General features: G+C 45.2%; 1 pseudogene; it reads left to right on the plus strand.

Moving 5' to 3' along the window:
* The first annotated feature begins 611 nt into the window (after nt 1–611).
* The window catches only part of LOC128779242 (large ribosomal subunit protein eL29 pseudogene), a 29,561-nt pseudogene continuing 10,858 nt past the window's right edge, over nt 612–19,314 (plus strand).

Genomic DNA, 19,314 nt, shown 5'->3' on the forward strand with positions numbered 1-19,314 from the left:
AATTTGTATTTCTGCACGCCTCTCTTCCAGCTTCAAGAGCATGCTTCTTGGTGAGACTTGACACTAAAATGCTTTCATCATTTTTTTCCCCTGAAAAAGGTTGCACGCTCTGAAAACCCACCTGCTCATTGTGTGTTTACTATTCATTCTGTTTTGTAGGTATTGCGTGTGTACGGTATGCATATGAGCATATGATATACACGTGGGAGTTCTGCGGGGGAGAGCTGTCATGGCAAATGCACAGTCACTACACAGTGTGGTCAGATGTCTCCCCTCCCTACAACATCTCCGGCATCCAATTCGGTCTGTCCCAAAGCCTAAAATCCTACCATTAGAGATTTACTACTTTTGAATTTAAATGATTACTCATCCCTAATATACCACTGTGACAATGTACCACCCCCTAAAAGTGCCTAAGCTACCATCTGATAAGAGGTTAGGGAAAGAACCATGAGGCATCCATCAGGAAGGATGGCCAAAGGGCAGAAGAGCCCTAAAAGAGGAATGTGAGGCATCTGAGACGGATTACCTGTTCTACAGGTTTTCTAAGCCTGCCTGGGGGAGGCCATATACCACACAGAGCTCTTTATATAGTTGTTCCAAAACCCAAAATGGTGTCCCAGTTCACCTGGGATGCTTCCCAAAATGCAGGTATCCAGGCCCTGCTCCAGACAGCCTGACCCAGAGTTTCTAGGGCCGGAGTCGAGCCCAAGACTCTGCACTGTAGGGAAGCATCCAGGTGATGCTGATAATCAGTCAGGTTCACAAACCACTGATGTAGAGGTTAGAGCACCAACAGAGGAAACAATACCTGACCTTGGGTCACAGCATCACCGTGTATTGAGGGACCCTGGGCACTACACTCTGTGAACCTGGGGAAAACATGAGACCTAGTGGCCGTGGCCCACAGGAGGCAGTGATGGAAATGCCCATTGAAAACCATCAGATAATGCATGTGTTAATTGTCATCCCATATCATACAAGGCGTGTGGCATGCGTGGGTACATGTTCATGTGCATCCATGCACCTGGATTTTCTACACAGAGGACAGGTCTAATCCTCATTATTCTCCTTCAACTAAGCTTGTGGCTGTTTTCACTTCCTGATGGACTTTTTCATTTCAGGACATGTCCCCTGCTCTCCTCTTCCAGTAGCTTGGCAAAGTCCCCAGTAACTTAAAAAATATTTTTCTATATAATGGATTTGTCTGCCATCTATGATCTTTCAGGTCATCCCTTCTAGGGAGTAAGAAGGAAGAGAGGTTATGACAAGGGGGAACCCAAGCAGTTGGATGTAGAGGACTTTATACCATTTAAACAAAAATGTACACACACAAAATCCCTCATATACTGTCAGGGTTTCATGGACTTCCTTATACCTTTCCATGGATCCCTAGAAACCCCAGGAAAAGAACGCATGGCTGACCTGGCTCTAGCAGCCCATGCCTTCTGAGTTCCCAGAGGGTCACATTCAAGCACAGGAGCTGTCCTTTCAGCTGTGGCTTTGCTGAATGACTGGGACTCATCACTCCCTCCCCTCAAGCTTCAAGATGAGTTGCCTGACCTTGCCTCCCTCCCCAAAAGGGTTAAAATCCAGTGATACAGTGATATATTGCCTATGTCAGGACAGAATCTTCCCAGACCAAACAGTGCCTTCCCGTTCCGGAGCCTGCAGCACAGAATCTGAGCTGCCATAAGGTATCAGGAAGATGGATGATCTTTATTGCGATAACAGAAAACACAGCTCAGACTGGCTTAAATAATAAAAGGAAGCTATCGTTCCACGACAATAAAAAAGTTTGAGGTAGGTGGGCTTTCTGCAAGGTCTGATCTATCGGCTGTGTGTGTGTGTGTATATGTGTGTTTTGTCTCTCCACCCTCCTCCAAGGTGTCAACTTCATCCTAAGACTCTTAGCCTTCAAGGTTGCAACCTGGTTACCAGCAGCAGCCAAAGCTGTATGCACTTTCATTCCCTCTCAGGAGAAAGAATGCAAGCTGCCTTTTTGATAGTTCTCATGAAAGGAAGTGGAAGCCTCTTACCAGGACCCGTCAGTCCATGTCTCCCCACATTCCATTAGCCCACATTAGGCAACATCCCATCCCGATCAGAGCCTCCATACCAAGTTCAGAATATGGTGTAGATGGCATGCCTTAATGCTCAGACCCCCAAGTCCTGGTCCTTGGGCTTCGCACCTCACCCCTCTGTAATTTAAACTGCTTTCACGAAAGGAATGAAAGACTCAAAAGAAACAGTTTTGTAAATGCTCAGGATCCAGTCTTGTCCTACACAGGCCCTTGGCAAAAGCCTGAGCCTTCTCTGGAAGGAAAGAGGAGATGGCTCTTCACTTTCTAGAAAGGAAGGAAACAGAATCTGCAGCCATTCTCAGCTGAGTAGGATGCAGGCCACACTGAGTGGGAGACCTGGGGTTTTAAGCCTCCTTTCTCCTTTAGGCAGCCTGGTGGATGGTCATGAATGACTTGTTTATCCTCTCTGGCCTCTGTGTGAAATGGTTATCCCTCCCACTTTACAGCGATCCTGTGTAAGGTACCACAGCCTGGGAGGAAGCTGAGTCCTCAGAAGATCCTGTGCTTGAGTCCTGTGCAGAGGATGAACAACGTGGTGTGGAGAGTGGCTTCTGGCCAGACCTTGATTGCCAAAACAGTCCAGAGGCCTTTCGGTGTAACTCCAGTAAAGGTATGGGTCTCACATGGCCTTGGCACGCTTGGAGGTCATATAAAGAAATATGGTCCAGCAACTGAAAGTCATTTTAAAAGAAATTCCAATATTTATTATTATCTTTTGAAGAGATATAAACACTTTGCAAGGTTTTCCTAAGACCCCCTTTTCTCCTCCTTAATGCTTTCATATCCATAGCTACTCAAGGTCCTTCACAAGTCAAAAGCTCCTATACGCTCTCCAGCATCCAAATGTCTCCCCTCTTTCTGAGCTCTTTGTTATGGAGGGTGATTTAGCCTCTTGTGTCCAATCCTTTCCTGTTTCCTCCAGTCTCTCTTTCCACTCATTCTCCCAATTCTATATCCCAGAAGATCTAAATATCACAGTTATTAAGCCAGAACTCTACCTAGAATACTCACACTTCAATAAATCTTGTCCCTGTCACATAAGCATGGTTGGGGAACAGACTTCCAGTCTTATATACATAGAGATTATTCTAATACTATATGTGAATCAGAATTCTTCAGAGAAACAGAACCAATAGGATATATGAGTGTGTGTGTGTGTGTCCTATGTATAATACATATATTATGTAATATATGTAATAGGAATTGGCTCACATGATTGTGAAAGCCAAGAAGTCCCATGATCCGCCATCTGCAAGGTGGAGAAACAGGAAAGCCAGTGGTATCCTTCAGTCCAAGTTCAAAGGCCTGAGAACCCAGGGATCCACTGGTATAAGTCATGGGGTGCAAAGGCCCCAGAACCAGGAGTTTCTATGGCTGAGGGCAGGAGAAGATGGACGTCCCAGCTCAAGAAGAGAGAGGGAGAATCCACCCTTCCTCCATCTTTTTGTTCTGTCCCGGCACTGAACAGGTTGGATGATTGATGCCACTTGCGTTGGGGAGGGCAATCTTCTTTACCCAGTCTACTGATTCCAATGCTAATCTCTTCCAGAAACATCCTCACAGACACACCAGAAATAATGTTTTACCAACTATCTGGGCATTCCTTAGCCCAGTCAAGTCGACATGTAAATTTAGCCATCACATACCCCACCTTCAGGTAGAACATCAGCGTTAGTGGTTTTTGCTAGTGCGGACAGGGGTCATGAACCATCCATCTTGAGAATGTTGCCTTCTAATAGTTTTGACTCCTGAAGTTGTTATTCAGAACAAGTCTGTAAGATTTCCCCATTGGCTCCCCCAGCTCACTCTCCAGCCTTCTCCACCCTGCTCTGAGACCCAGGAGGCTGACCTGTATGGTCTATATACCAAGAGGCTACCTTGCCCCCTGGTTTCTGGTTGAGTTTGGCCAATGGGAGGCACTGATGAGAGAAAGGAAGGAGGAGGTCAGGATGTTTATTCTGCCAACTCCAACCCTGTTGGGCTGATGGTTGGTTAAGGCTGCTGTCCAAAACCCTCTAGCTGCAGCTGCCCCTGGGATCTGGTCACTACCCCACATTTGTCCCTTGAGTCCAGAAGTGATAAAAAGTTTCTGTTGTTGCTGGTCTCTGGAACTTGTTACTACATTCCCTTGCTTCCTCACCCTTGGGGCTTACCTGAACCCTGTAAACAGCCCCTTCATGCAACTCTCTCACTATCTGGAGTGACAGGACCCGGACTGATTCAATGCCCCTGACTTCCACACTGTTGTCACCTCATTGAATCTCATCTTATCATTGTCAAATGGAGGGAAGTAAAATTGCATTCTTATTTATGGAGATTCTAACATGTGAAACTCCTGAAAATGGTTCAGTCAAATGTGAATGTCTAATTTGCATCTTTAGACTGAATATCCACCATTGTGGGCCAAGTGAAGGGTTTAATTAATGGCTTAAGAACAGCACATCTGAAAAACTAAGTGAAAATGAATCCACACATTGTTACTACCATGACCTAGTTATGGCACTACCACAGCAAGGCAGGAACCACTGAAACTCAGGGTGGGGCTCTGCTGATCTTTACTACAACCAGACCAAAAACGATCAGCGCAAACTCATTCATTCCACAGCAAGACTGAGGCGGTGATCAACATGTGAGGGATTTGGAACAGTTTCTCACCCTCAACAGCCCACATACATCCCCCTTTCTACCCCAGGCCTAATTAGATTGAAATCCTATATGCCTGTAACTGAAATTTCATCAGTACAGAGGCATAAATCTGCCTGTAGGCCAAATGTAAATATTGTTCCTTGAAAGGAATAATTTCATTACATTTGATTAATATTTCCATTATGTGCAAGGCTAGCTGAGCACTAGCTAATGTTTTAATCCTATCAGTTACCCTTGAGTATGAAAAATCTGGATATGAGGAGAAGAGAAACCACAGAAAGGTGGGGAGAAATGTGCCAAAAAAGGGAGAAAGCTGAAGACATAGTTTGCTTTCATTCATTCTGGGAGAGGCTCTGGGTTAGAGATTTAAACAAGGGGGCTTGTAGCACATAGATGCTGTTTAAAGCCATGGGACAAGATAAGGCAACCGCAGGAAGAAGCGAGAAGAAGGGAAATGCAAGAAAGAGAGAAGAGGAGAGGCAATTCAAGAATTAAGTGCTAGAGCATTCCAATCTCAGAGCTCGTGGAAAGGGAAATGGCAAAGGAACAGCTGGTGTAGTAAGAGGCAGATCAGTGGACTCTGGTGTCTGGAAGCAACTGAAGGAATTGTTCAAGAAGGGAGTGATCAAGTGACTTTGATTGCTGCTGATGGGTCATGTAAGAACAGAGAATTGACCATTGACTTTGTCAGCATAGAAATCATTGGGGACCTTGATAAATGTGGTTTCACTCTCATGGGAGGGGCACAGCCCTGACTGGAGTGTGTGTGACAGAGAATAGGAAGAAACAGAAACATACAGGCAATTTTTTTTTTAAGTTCTGCTATGAATGGTTAGCAGACAAATGGTGAAGTAACTGGAGGGGAAGGGAGGGTCAAGATTTTTTTTTTTTAATGTGAGAGTTATATTCCATTAGTATGCTAATGGGAATGGTCCAATAGAGAAAATTTGACCATGTGGAGGAGAGAGCAGATAATTGCTGGAGTCATAAGCAAGAAGAGATCCAGTGTACAAGGCAGGGGGTGGAGCAGGGGGGGACTGGGCTCAGACAGACACCCGGATGGTCCATTCATCCTAAGAGGAAGGAAGGAGGAGTGTAAGAGCCTGAATACTAGAGGATGATATTTTTGGTGGTGGGAGGATAAGATTTTTTTTTTCTGATTCCTATTTTCTCGGTGGGGGAAAAAATACACCATTGACTGAAAGTGAGAAGAAGGGGGAGTTGTGTGAAGACCTGAGAAGAGAGAAGTGTGATATAGTTATCACAAGGAGAGTGACTTGTCTGGGGGGTGAGATTGGAGGGTTGCTGGGCAGCAGCATGGGGCTCCCGAGGTCAAAGTTATGAGTTTAAAGGGTGACCTTTCAACACAGTCACATGTTTTTCTCTAGCCACAATCAGCAGGTGAAATACAGTCATGGAAGAGCTGAAAGATTAGACAGAGTTGGGGTTTTGCTAGGTCCATCAGTGGGGAGGAATGAAGGTCAAGATGGTTGTATTATCTATTGTTGCTAAACAAATTATCCTAACACTTAGTGACTTCAAACAACAGACATTCATTATCGTATAGTTTCTGTGAGACAGAACTTATAATTTGTAAGCAGCTTGGCCAAACAGTTTTGGCTTGGCATCTGCCATGGGTTTCCAGTTAAGACATTAGCTGGGCTGCAGTCATCTGAGAGCTTGACCAGGCTGGAGAATCTGCTTCCAAGGCGGTACACTCCATGACTGGCAAACCAGAGGTGGCCGTTGGCAAACACTCAGTTCCTGTCCACGTGAACCTCTTCATGGGCTGCTTGAACGTCCTCACAATGTGACAGGTGGCCTTCCGCAGAGGCAGTGATCTTAGAGGGGGAACCAAGCAGAAGCTATCCTTTCATGACCTCAACTCACGTCACACTGTATTACTTTTGCCACATTCTATGTGTTAGAAGCAAGTCACTAAGTCCAGTCCACGTTCAAGTGGAGGGTAATTGGACTCCACCTTTTGAAGGGAAAAGTATTGTTATTGACTGGATGGTTATGGTTGTGGTTCATTATAAACAATACAAAAACCATATATCGAAGCTCCATCCGCTAGTGTCGCTGTATTTGGAGATGGGGCCTCTAAGGAAGTTCAAAGTTAAATGAGTTCATGAAAGTGTGGCCCTGATCCAGTAGGATTAGCATCTTTATAAGAAGAAACACACAGAGCTTGCTTGCTCTCTCTCCGTGCATACACAAGAGGAACAGCGAGAAGGTGGCCATCTCAAACCAAGAAGAGAGCCCCTCCCGGAAACCAAATGAGCCGGAATCTTGATCTTAGTCTTCCAGCCTCTAGAAGAGCAAGAAAATAAATTTCTGTTGTTTAAGCCACCCAGTCTATGATATTTTATGGCAGCCCAAAACAACTAATACAGGTGTCAAAGAATTTGCAGACATATTTTAATATCATTATGAATGATAAGAGTATTATGCAAGTATGTTTATTGGCTCTAAGCTGAGAAGGGAGGCAGGTGATGGTCTAGAGGGATGATAAGGGGACTGGACAACCACTGAATGAAAGAGAGGTCCCTGAGGGGATGAACAAATGTAGGAGTGGAAAGCAAATTGATTTGACGTAGTGGTCAGAGAGACCTACTTGAAATAGAGACTTTTAAATAGGGGCAGTTGATGCGGGTGAGATGATCTAGGATAAGATGATAGAAGTAGGTGGCTGAGGTGGGAAGGAAGGGAAAGGTAGCTAGCAGATTAATGAATGGAGAGGCAGAGTGTTAGAAAGGTCATCTAATAGACATTGAAGGGACCAGGAGGGATGTGGAGTATGGTGATGTACTCAGGATAGAGTCTGGATGTGCTGAGTATCAAGAAAGGCAGTGAGCCAGGTTGTAAGGTCTTTAATGAATGGGGGAGTGATGGGGAAGAGAGAAGAGGATTACCACAGGGAGCAGAATTTGACAGCAGGTGGGACACAAAGGGCATTGCAGGTTCTAGTCTGTGAGCCTGGAGGGAGGGTGGTGGTGTCAATACTGAGTGACCACATGTGTAGACACAATACTAGGGAGCCACATGTGTAGACAAGTTAGGAGGGAATAAAGATTCTGAGAAAGCAGAGGGTCTGAGCATACACATACACGGCCAGATACTAATAGTATGTATCTCATAAAGTTAAAAGGACTAACTGAGCTAATATTTAGTGCTTACCCAGTGCTGTGCGTGGGGGTGTTGGGGTGTTTTCTGAGATAAAACAATTCTCTGACAGCAACTGGGTGTCCAAAAATTCACTTTGATTCTGACGTTACCTCCCTGGAGTTAACACCGGATTCCACAAGTTACAGGACTCAGCCCAGACTTCCCACATTTTTGCTCCAACAGCTGCAAATGTGAGGGTTACTACAGTTCCCCTCAGGACAGTAATTTGCTAGAATGACTCATCGGACTCAGGATAACACTTTACTTACATTTATGGGTTCATTATAAAGACTATGGATGAATAGCCGGATGGGGAGGTACATAGGGTGGGTCTAGACACGGAGCCTCTGTCCCCATGAAATGCAGATTCACCACCCTTCCTACACATGGACACATTGTCTGGAAACCGAGGGATGGATGGGGCTGATCTAATCTTACCTCCTCTTACCTGTTTGATCTTTTTGGTGGCCAGCCTCCATCCTGAGCCTTCTAGGGGCCACACCCAGAGTCATCTCATTAACATAAACTCATATGTGGTCCAAAAGGGCTCATTATGAATTAAAAAATACACTACTACAGTATCAGTCAAGCAGTTTTGTGTTTTTTAGGAACTCTGTTCCAGAACCAGGGACAAAGGCCAAATACATATTTTTAATTTTATTTTTCAATTGCAGTTTACATTCAATATTATTTTGTATTAGTTTCAGGTCTACAGCATAATGATGAGACAATCATATACTTTACAAAATGTTCCCCCAGATATATTTTTTATTATACCACAGCCTGCCGTGTAGTAAGTGTTATATAAATTATTTAAATCTCTTGTTATGGATGAAGCACTGAGGTACAGAGAAGTTAAGTAACTTGCTTATGGGCATACAGCTAGTAAATGCCAAAGTTAGGGACTCAAACTCAGAATTGTGTTAAATAAAAGAGCCCATCCATTGAAAGAGCAGCCTATCCAGAGGGTATTAGTCAAACCCTCCCTGCTACCATTCATTCTCTCTTCTTCTCCTCCTTTTTTCTTCTCCTTCTCCCCCCACTTCTTCTTTCTTCCTTCCTACCTTCCTTCCTTCCTTCCTTCCTACCTTCCTTCCTTCCTTCCTTCCTTTCTCTCTCTCTCTTCCTTAGTCTCCTTTCTTTCTTGCTTTTCTTTCTTTCCCTTCTTTCTTCTCCTTCTTGAGATAGCCCAAGTTGCTTTCTTTCATGCACAACCAAAAATGCTTTGACCAGAGAGACTACGCCAAAGGACTGAACAGCCCCTGTGGATGGTGCAAGCTGTAAGTGTCTGGGAAAAATATTTTTTAAGGGCCAATGGCAAAATTCCTCCTTGAGAGAAAATTGAGTGTAAAATGTAGGCTTTCAGACATAAGCTGGAAGTTGAGGGCAGAACAAAAGGAGAGTTGAATTACTTTGCTTAAAAATTAGGAGGAACTCATCTTTTTCATTTGGCCTCCTAAGAGGAAAGGTTAGGTTGCCTCCCACTTGACTTTACTATGAAGGCATCAAGAACAAGCATCCCTGTGGCCGACACTTTGACCGTATTTCTGTTTCATTAAGACCAACTTCTAAGAAATGAAATTACTTGGTCAAAGGGCACAGATATCTCAAAGATATTTTGTCACCTGGTACCAAATTACCCTCCAGAAAGATCGAAACAGCTTATATTTCCATTAGCAGAGAGTGAAAGTGCTGGTTTCCCAGGCTTTACGTTTAAATCTTTGACAAACAGGGGAAAATTGCATTAGTGTGTATTTTTACATCCCCAGTAAGTTTGGACTTTTCAAATGTGTTTATTGGCTCTGTTTACTTCTTCTTTTAAGAACTGTCTTCCCACTAGCCTCTGTCTGGTGCTTCCCATCTTTCTGGTGCTTCCCGTCTTTCTGGTGCTTCCCGTCTTTCTGGTGAACAAAATCTGACCAACTCCTCTCGCCTTCCTACTCTGCCCATATCAGTTTCCTCATCACAGCCCCTTGTGGGGTGACCAACTTGTCTGGTTTTAAAATTGGAAGTCCCATGTCCTGGAAATTTCCTCAATCCAGGGTAAACTGAGACAATCGGTCACTGTACCTCTGGCCCTTAGATCTTCACCTGGACAGTGAGGACCAGAGGCCCTCTCGTGTCCTCCCAGCTCTTTATTTATCCTGCAGACCAGTGCCCTGGTCTGGGTAGGCATCCTACTAGGGAGGCTTTGCGATTCTTCTGTGAACAGGACCCAAATACCCCTAAGACCCGTGATGGTTCCCCAGAGGGATAATATCTTGATGAGTTTTCAACAAAGACCTTAACGTGATTGATTGACAGCAGATAAAGCAGTCATGATGTGGGAGCAGGAAGAATGGTCCCGAGGGTACACCTGAGGGGGGTTAGATGCCAGGAAGGGTGAGAGAGGGATGAGGGGATAAAAGATAAACCTAATGTACTTCGAATTTTGGCCAAGGATCAGCCTATCCATGGTTCAGCGCAGGAAACATTAACAGCAACCACTTCCCCGGAAACAGAGACAGATATTCCACCACCTGAGACCCTCTGTTCCCTCACGCCCTTGCCCAAGTTGTGAGCCCTCAAAATAGGCACTTGAGAAACTCCCCCTCCAGGTTCCAAGGTCTGTATTGATTTCATGTGTCTCTTTTATTGGCCCAGGTTTGCATTCCCCCAGATTTTGAAAGTCTCTCTCCCTGGGACATCCTGTACAAATGAGCGCCACTAGAGATCATTCGCCACGGGTGTCCAACCCACACATGCAGCCCAGGACGGTGATGAATTCGGCCCAACACAAAATCGTAAATTTACTTAAAACCTTTTTTTTTTTTTTTTGCTCACCAGTTTTTGTTAGTGTTCGTGTATTTAATGTGTGGCCCAAGACAATTCTTCTTCTGGTGGGGCCCAGAGACACCAAAAGGTTGGACACCCCTGGCAGAGCAAGCAGTTTTGTGCCCCCACATTATTGAACAGCAGAAAAGAAATGTTCGCAGCACCCCAGAAAGGACCTCAGAGAGTGGCAGCCAAGGACACAAAGCTGTCCAAAACCTCTCTCCTCTCCGCCGGCTCAAAAGGGCCTTGGCTTTTTGATTCTACTCAGGAAACTTACAGGAGGGGAGGACAGGTTGCTCACCAAAGGCAAGAACGAAGTTCTGCCTTCCACACCCCGCTGTGGCACTGAACCCAGAGCGTGCACGCCTGGGGTTAAGTAAGCACTGGCTGAACTGGGTGGACCAGGATTGGAGGACAGGGAGCTGGAGTTCAGAGCTCCCTGTGCCTTCAGGGGGCAGGGAAGTTCTAATGAAAAGCCTGCCAGACCTCTAACCAGAGCTAAACCGCCAGCTGGGCTGTGATTGCTCATTGTTTGGTTATAATTAGCAGCATGTTCTCTGATGGCAAAACCGCAGTCTGCAGCAAGCAGGAGCTGAGCTGGGGGAGGGCTGCCACACTCGCAGCCACAGGCTCTGCACTCCAAATTCTGGGCTCCTTTGCATCCTTGTCCTGACTGCCCTGCACTCCCAGGCAAGGCCCTTGGCTGGCCAACCTCCATCACTGATACTGAGCCAACACCAAACCCTGGTCTTAGGCTGAAGAGGAGCTATTTAGTGTGATTGTACGAGCATACGCACACCTGGTTGTGAGACCAAGTTTTGTCTGAAAGGTACAAGCTGTGTGACCTCAGACAAGTTATTGAACCTCCTGAGCCTCAGGTTCCTAATTTATACAATAGAGACAGGAATAACAGTACTCATCCTCCTTACGGGGTGTGGCGAGACTTGAAAGGGATGGCTGATTTAAGGCACTTGGCCAAGTGCCTTGTGTGCTGCTGGCTCTCAGTGCATTGTGGCTGCTGTTGTGGAGGTGAAGGGAAGTTGGCTTCCACTCAGGCCCTTTCCTGCCTCCTTTCTGCACTGTTTGTCCTCACCCCACAGGTGCTCAGCGGCCTGCTACTCTTCTCCCCTTCCCTGTGCAACGCGCTCCCAGGGAGGGTCTGCCGCGGCAGTTTTGGGCTCAGTGTGAACAGACGCAACCATGCAACCTCTCCTAGGATGGCGGTCTTGAACTTGTTTTTTTACTGTGACCCACAGGCAAAAAACCGCATTTTACATAGTGGTCCAAGACACCCTACATATAGGTAGATAAAACAGACACAAAAGTGTCACAAAACAATGCTTATCCAAATCAAGTGTGATGTCTTCTGATATGTCTGTCCTCTTCTTTTCTCTCTTCTATATTTATATCCATATCTATCTATTTGGTTTTGAAGTTCTGACAGAGCTCAGGATCCATTAACTTGATTTCATGACCCGACAAGGGGTTGAGACTTCCAGTGTGAAAAACAGTGCCCCAGGAGGAAGAGGCCAGTTAACTCTCATCTCTCATAATACAGAGGGAAAGGCTCTGTTCCCTATTAAAGGGATCTTTTACCCAAGAGCTGTTGGGAGAGAAAATTTTTAAAAGATGATGCCACATAAACATGTCTGAAGCTGAACCATGAAAACAAGCCTGAACCTCTGTCCATCATAAGCGTGGTTTTGCCTAAGCTTTGGGGGACTTCAGAATGAAGTTTAAAATATCTTTTACTCCTACACCAACCTGCAAGATAACTTTTCCTTAGCTGGGATTCCAGCAAATCTTCCAAATGCCACTGTGCCTAGGTGCCAGGGAAGGGCGAGATTTATGTAGACTCAGCTGGATGGGAAATACTCTGAGCTGGAATTGTACTCGTGGTTTTTTCCATAACAAAAATCAGGGCATGTGGCCTCATAAGTACTTATGAAGACAATAAAGTAAAATATTTAAAACTGGAATTGTCCTGGAAAGCCCCCAATTTGGGATCACAAGGTTACCATGAGAAGTAGAGAGTTTGAGGCCAAGAGAGTTAGAAGGAGGTAGAAGTCCTCTTTTCAATGCACCCACATCTTGCTTTCTGATTTGAGGAAAGGAATCTTGGGTTTCCAGAACCTTCTGGAATACCCAAAAACCTCTCCTAATACCTGTGAGGGCGTTCAGTTATTTAATACATTAGTGGATTTGTAAGAAGACTGGATCCTTATTGGTAAGAGAAGTAAAGAGAGTAAAGAGACATGAGTGGCTTCCAAAGTATTTCACAATTTTGCTTACATCTGCTCTCCCCACCTTGCTCCAACCTCCCCCTGCTCCCCACCATGTCCCCGCAGCACTCTCAGCCAACTCTGCTGTTAACAACTTGACTTCAGCCAAAGGTGGCTGTTGTTACTGAAGAATGAAGAGGGACTGGGCTGGACTCGGCTGCACTTTCACACTTGGCTCTTTCCTTTTTTGGATCAGTTCCATGTAGGAGTGTGACCTATAATAGTTTCCTTGTTATTCGAGGGCTCAAGTGCTGGGGTTCCTCCTTTCTACACTGCAACCCAGGTTTCTGAAGCTTGAGTAGGACAACAGTCCTGTGGAAGGGTCTAAGGACATCCTCCTCAAATGTCCTCTACCTCCCAATGTCTTCTACTTCCAGCCCTAGTTACACACGCCGCCTACATCTCCACTTCTCAATAGGACACATAGCCAACGGGAATGGTCATCTCCAGGCCCAAGCCTTCTGTGAGCCCTCAGAAAGGAGGTTGATTCCAACATAGGTATACTCACGGGCTTGCTTTGGGCTGTCAGGGAGGAAGCCAAGTGAGACAGAGAAAAACCTCCTCTGGGAACTTCCTCCTATAGATTCCAAGGAGAGAAGGTGAAGGGGACATGAGACCACCTCTCAAGACCTCCTTCATGGAGCAAAAAGGAAAAAGGACTCATGGACATAGACAACAGTGTGGTGATAGCAGGGGGGAGGAGGGTGTAAGGGGACTGACTGGTAATGGAAAAAATATAATAAAATTTTTTTAAATACGTTAAAAAATAAATAAAGTGAATCATTAATGGGGGAATAAAAAGACTTCCTTCAGTCCCTAGTGCTATTGCCATTAAACAAGCTCAGCTCAGCTCGGCCCATGAGGTCACTGTTCAGCAGACCCCACCCTCAATGCCAAAATGTGAAACTCAAAGTTCCTCTCATCATTCTCCCAATTACCTCATTCCAAGCTCCGACCTCACCCTTCCTTGGCCCTATCCCTTCTGAAAACAGTGCCTGTGATTAAAACCCCTGATTGCTGTTGCTTTGTGCCATCTGCCTCCTTTGCCTACTTGTTTCCTATGTCTGTGTTTCTGGGAGTCTAATTGTGATTAAATTACAGGGTAATACTAATAGGGGGTGAGAACCCAGCTAATGGCTCACTGTTCCACTAGGCAACAATTGTAGTAATCACCAAGCTAAAGGCCCCCGTGCATTAGCTGGAGCTCACTGGGGTTTCCTGGCCTACGCTTCCTCCACAGCCCTGTCTGCGTGAGTGAATATACTTCACAGGGCACACTGAAAACCCAGAGGCAAGAGAAGATGAAAACGATATCGAAAGAATAAGGGGCAAAGCAAGAAAACTCAGGAATAAGAATCTGAGTCATAGCAAAAGCGGAAGCAAAGAGAACTGGGTTCACTATTTCAAAAACTATCTTGGAAAATGAAACTGAGTAATTGCATAATGTGTTAAAAGGGCTTTAACTTGGGTTTTCTGAGATGCGATGAAGTTTGGGCAGTACTGGTCCTTCACTCACTTTCTCCAGAATGGACGTGATAACAAGCACGGGTGAAATAAACATGAGGCTCCGCAGAACAAATCCACACCACAAACACTCCAAACAGACACAGGCCCACGGCGCACAGTTCCACCCAATAAACCATGTTCCCTTTGGGACAGAAGAAAGACAACATGACACGGGCCCTGACTTCAAGGTCCACACGGTTCAAGATGGGAGACGAGAATCAAGTCTAACTTGACTGTCAGTACCTCTTCCTGACAGGGAGGACCTACTGCTCAATTTAGAAAGCACTTTGCAGGATCTTGGCTGTGAGAATGTAGGGATATTATTGTCATCATTCGGCAGATGTGGAAAGCAAGTCTCAGGGATGTAACTTGCTTGAGGTCACATGTGGTCCAAATTCCTGACTTCTTCTGGCTCATGCCTCTTTCTTCAGGGAGTCCCCACGATGTCTCAGTCTGCTCTTGAAGAAGTCTGCCCCTGCCACTGCTGCTCCACCGCCTCACATCATACCCTGGAGATGCTAGAAAGCAGGGAGGGACAGCAACTCCCCTCTGGCGTTAGAGGGACGCGTAGGAGTGCCCCAAAGCCTTACAGAATTCGATTGAAACACTGCCTCTCTGGTCCTCTGGGTTTTTTGTTTGTTTGTTTTTTAATTAGAGCCCCCCCTCACTAGAATCCATATTTGGATCTATAAGATGTGGAGCCTGGGAAATAAATCCAGTAATTTATGCTTGAAAAATAGAAGTAGATGTCATATTAATGCTTAGGATTAAAGTAGGAGCATTCTGGTTCACGAGGTGTCCTAAATAAAATGAAGTCAAATGTTAAAACAGAAGTTTCAGCTGAATCACAATAAATACCAAATTTCAAAGTGAAGTGCTAGACCAGGATTTACAAAGTAAGTGGCAAAGAATATTTAAGATGCAGAAGAGTTGAAGGCATGATTGCAGATGAGAATTCTTTGGAGAGCGCTGTGCAAGGAGTTCCACTCCACGCCTACCTCAGAGGCATCAAGCCTGAGAAGCCAAAATGGCAAGAGGCATGGCAGAGTAGAGGGTTACCCTTGGGAAGTTAACTGACTGAGTTTGGGGGGCAAAGATGGAAGTCATGAGTGAGAGGTTTGGCCTGGGATAGTCAAAGATCCCATCTAAGAGGGCAGCCTAGAGGGGCCAAAAAACCTCAGCCAAGAGAAGCTGGAGGTATCGAGGAAGAAGTAAGTGATGAGCCAGAGGAAAGCCCATCACCCACACTGAGAGACCTGCAGGCAAGCGGTCCCCAGCAATGGAGGTGCTGTGGACTGAACGTTTGTTTCCCCCTCAAATTCACGTGTTGAAGTCCTATCCACCAATGTGATGGTGTTAGCAGGTGGGGCCCCTGGGAGGTGATTAGGTCACGAAGGTGGAGCCTGTATGAATGGGGTTAGTGTCCTCATAAGAGGAGGCCAGAGAGCTTGTCTTTCTGCCCTGTGAAGATACAGTGAGACTGGTCATCAGTCTGTGACCCAGAAGAGAGCTCTCACCCAAACCTGCCCTTACTGGCGCTGGCCCTTAGAACTGTGAGAAATAAATTCCTGCTGATTAGAAACCACCCAGTCTGTGTTACTTTGTCACAGCAGCCTGAACTGATTGAGACTGGGGAGGTATAAAGTGCCCACAAAAGTGTGAGCTTTAAAGCACCTGCCAAGGCCAAAGAACACCAATGCCAGATCCCCAGGCCAAGACCAATGAAGCGAGAATGTTCCTGCTTCTTTCCACTCCCACACAGGAAGAAAAGAAACCACAGTTAAAAAGACAGGGGAGGAGGGGCAAGAGTTAAGTTGTCGACATGAAGTGTTCAGCCTGAGCTGAAGGAGCGGGGAGAAACCTTAATTTTATAACACATTTGGAATTTTAATGACAACATTTTAATCACTGAGTTGTGTCTGTATTCAGACTCCGGATGAATACAGACTGAGAAAGACCAAGAAAGTCCTGGGGCCTGCCTGAATTTTTATCCAGGTGCCACAGACACACCAGCCCTACTGGATTTAAAGGGTTAATGAGAGACAAAACTTATGTTTCTTTATAATTACATCCTATGAGTTGTGTTGTTTAATGTAACAGTTAAAAAAATGGACTTATTTGCTAAATTGCTTCTTGAGAAAACCAGAAATAGTTATGCCATCATAAATATGCTCCTGTCGGTGTGGCTCAGTTGGTTGCAGCATTGTCCCATGACCCAAAGATTTGGGGTTCGATTTCAGATTAGATTCCGGTTGGGGCACATGCCCAGATTGCAGGTTCAGTCCTCAACTCTCAATCCCCAGTCCAGGCCCTTGCAGGAGGCAGCCAGTGGATGCTTCTCTCTCTCCCATCCTATCTCTTTCCTTTCCTCTCCCTCTAAAAGCAAGGCAAAACAAGACAAAACAAAAAAAGTCCTTGGGTGAGGCTAAAAAAAAAAAAAAAGACTCCACCCCCTCAGACTGGTGTTAGGCTATTGGGAGGAGACAAGCCAATGAGAGACAGGCCTCACTCTCTGGGGCGGGAGGTGGGGGGTTGTTGAGGAAAGCATCCAGTCAGGAGTGGGCCTGAAGCCTAGGCTCACCACCAGCCTATTCCTAGGATGCCCTGAGTCCCCAGACTCTGCCCACTCTCCTTGGGCAGCATGATGGATAGACAGTTATACAGCTGAGCCTTGGTGCAGGAGGAACCCGAGCACAGAAGTGGCTCCCTTTGTCCGGATGGAAGGAATTCCACTCTGGGCTGGGTGGGAAGCCGAGTTGAGCAATTGGTGTCACTTGCCCCTTTGTTCATGGTGTACCACACTGTAGGCCTCTGTCCATGAGTACCTGGGGTAAAGCAGAGTCACTCCAGCTGAGGCACACTGGGGGACAAGGGAAAATGGAAATGGACCTTCTGGAAATTACTGACAGAGTTTAAAGGTCATGCTTCTGGAAGGCAGCCCAATCTGTTCATCAGACAAGTCCCAACAAGCCTCAATTCCAACTAAACAACAGGCTGAGATCTCTCTCTCTCTCTGACACACACACGCAACATTAGGAGGTAAAAAATAAAAACCCAGGACTTTCCCAATGTTGTCCTCATTGGCCTCCCTGACTTGAAATATCCCTCGTCCTGTGCAGCCTGCACACCACCAGGCTAATGTCCCTCAAACCCTGTGTGCACCTTGCCCCTTCCTCCAGCACGAAGCTCCTGGACTCCCTGTTGTTACCTTTGGGCTCTATCCAAACTTCGGTGGTGTCTTTCTTCCAACAACACTATTTTTTTGTTCTGTGGCTACGCTGCTCTGTTTACTGGCAGTCGTGAGAGATGCTTTGCACCTTCCTCCTTCCCTGTTTACACCCCTCCCTCAGTCTCAGCCAGGCGAGGTGGGGCAGAGCGGCTTGTAGGGGCCCACAACTGAGGCACAGCCACTCTTCGGACCAGGGACCTTTACAAAGCTGCCTCACTGTCTAGGCCTCTTGTCTTGTGTCGAAAAATTATTAGACTGAATGATTTTGAAAATTTTTTTCTAGTTCAAAGTTCAGAGATTCTCCCATTAACCCTGCTCTTAAGCAAATCTCAGATAATTCCCAGGGCCAAGTGACCTAAATTTGATGACATATTACTATATCTCTTCTGTTACATATATTTTTTCTCTTTTGGCCCTAGACAGAGATGTGTTTGCTTGGCTTTTAAAAGCATCTCTACCAGCAAAAGAAACTTTACCTTTTTTTCTCTTAGTATCTGCTGAGTCCCCGAATTTGTGTGTTTATGTCAACAGCTTGACCTGAGGCCCTGCTTCAAAGGGTTCAAGTATTTTAAAGGTGCTGCTGTCCAAGCTTTAACTGGATACAAAGGCTCTGGGTTCATTTGGGGCCACAGGGACAGTTTCTAAAGGAGAGTAAGGGCAAAGGGTTAGTTGCAATGATATTTTCAAAACCCAAACCAGACTGAAATTTCATCACTCAGTAAAGGCTGGAGACTCCTGCATTCCAAGAACTTGGCCAAGAGGTGTTAGGATTACCTGCTTATCTGCTACTGGGTGACTGTTTTGGTCCCAGTCTGGTATGGAGGGTCACAGTGCCTGTCTTCCTTCCCAGCCGTAAGCCCATTTGAGAACCCCATTCGGATGAACATAAGATGGTCAGAGTGGACATTGATCCTCAGAAAGGCAAATATTTGCAAAAAGACCTGGGCATCTCTGGGTACCAACCCTAAGAGCATTTTACTAACTGGTTGACCTTGAGCTAGACTCTTAACCACTCTGTGCCTCAGTTTATTATTTATAAAATTGGAAGCAACAATAGGTTTGCCATCAGGATTAAATAAAACTGTGCGTATGGAGCTTTGAGCACTATGCTTGGCCCTAGTGGTTCACTTGACGATACGATGAATACCAAAGGCTTGTGGTCACCTGCACTTGTCCAAACATGTGAAAGGAAATGTCAAATGTTGAAAATGTAAAACCGTATTTATGTTTTCAAAACTTTCTTCTAAAAATTAATCATTGTTAAAATTAAAAAATAAAATTCAAATTATAATGAACAAATAACCACATTTTTAATTAAGTTAATTTAAAATGGACATGTTAATTCAATTTATTGGAAATTTTAATTAAATTTTAATATTTTTATAAAAAGTGTTTTCAATTCTAGCATCCAAAGTGCATCTAGGGACTAATGTAAAGAATCTGCACCATGCTTCATACATCACATTACCTACAAATATGCATATTTAAGAGTAATATGGATTGTTTAATATTGCAAAATATTCCTCCGTCACTATGTGCAACTTTTGCTAATACCACACTAATTATTGTGAACCACAATGGAACA

This window comes from Desmodus rotundus, chromosome 9 (assembly GCF_022682495.2).
Source record: "Desmodus rotundus isolate HL8 chromosome 9, HLdesRot8A.1, whole genome shotgun sequence".
NCBI lineage: Eukaryota > Metazoa > Chordata > Mammalia > Chiroptera > Phyllostomidae > Desmodus > Desmodus rotundus.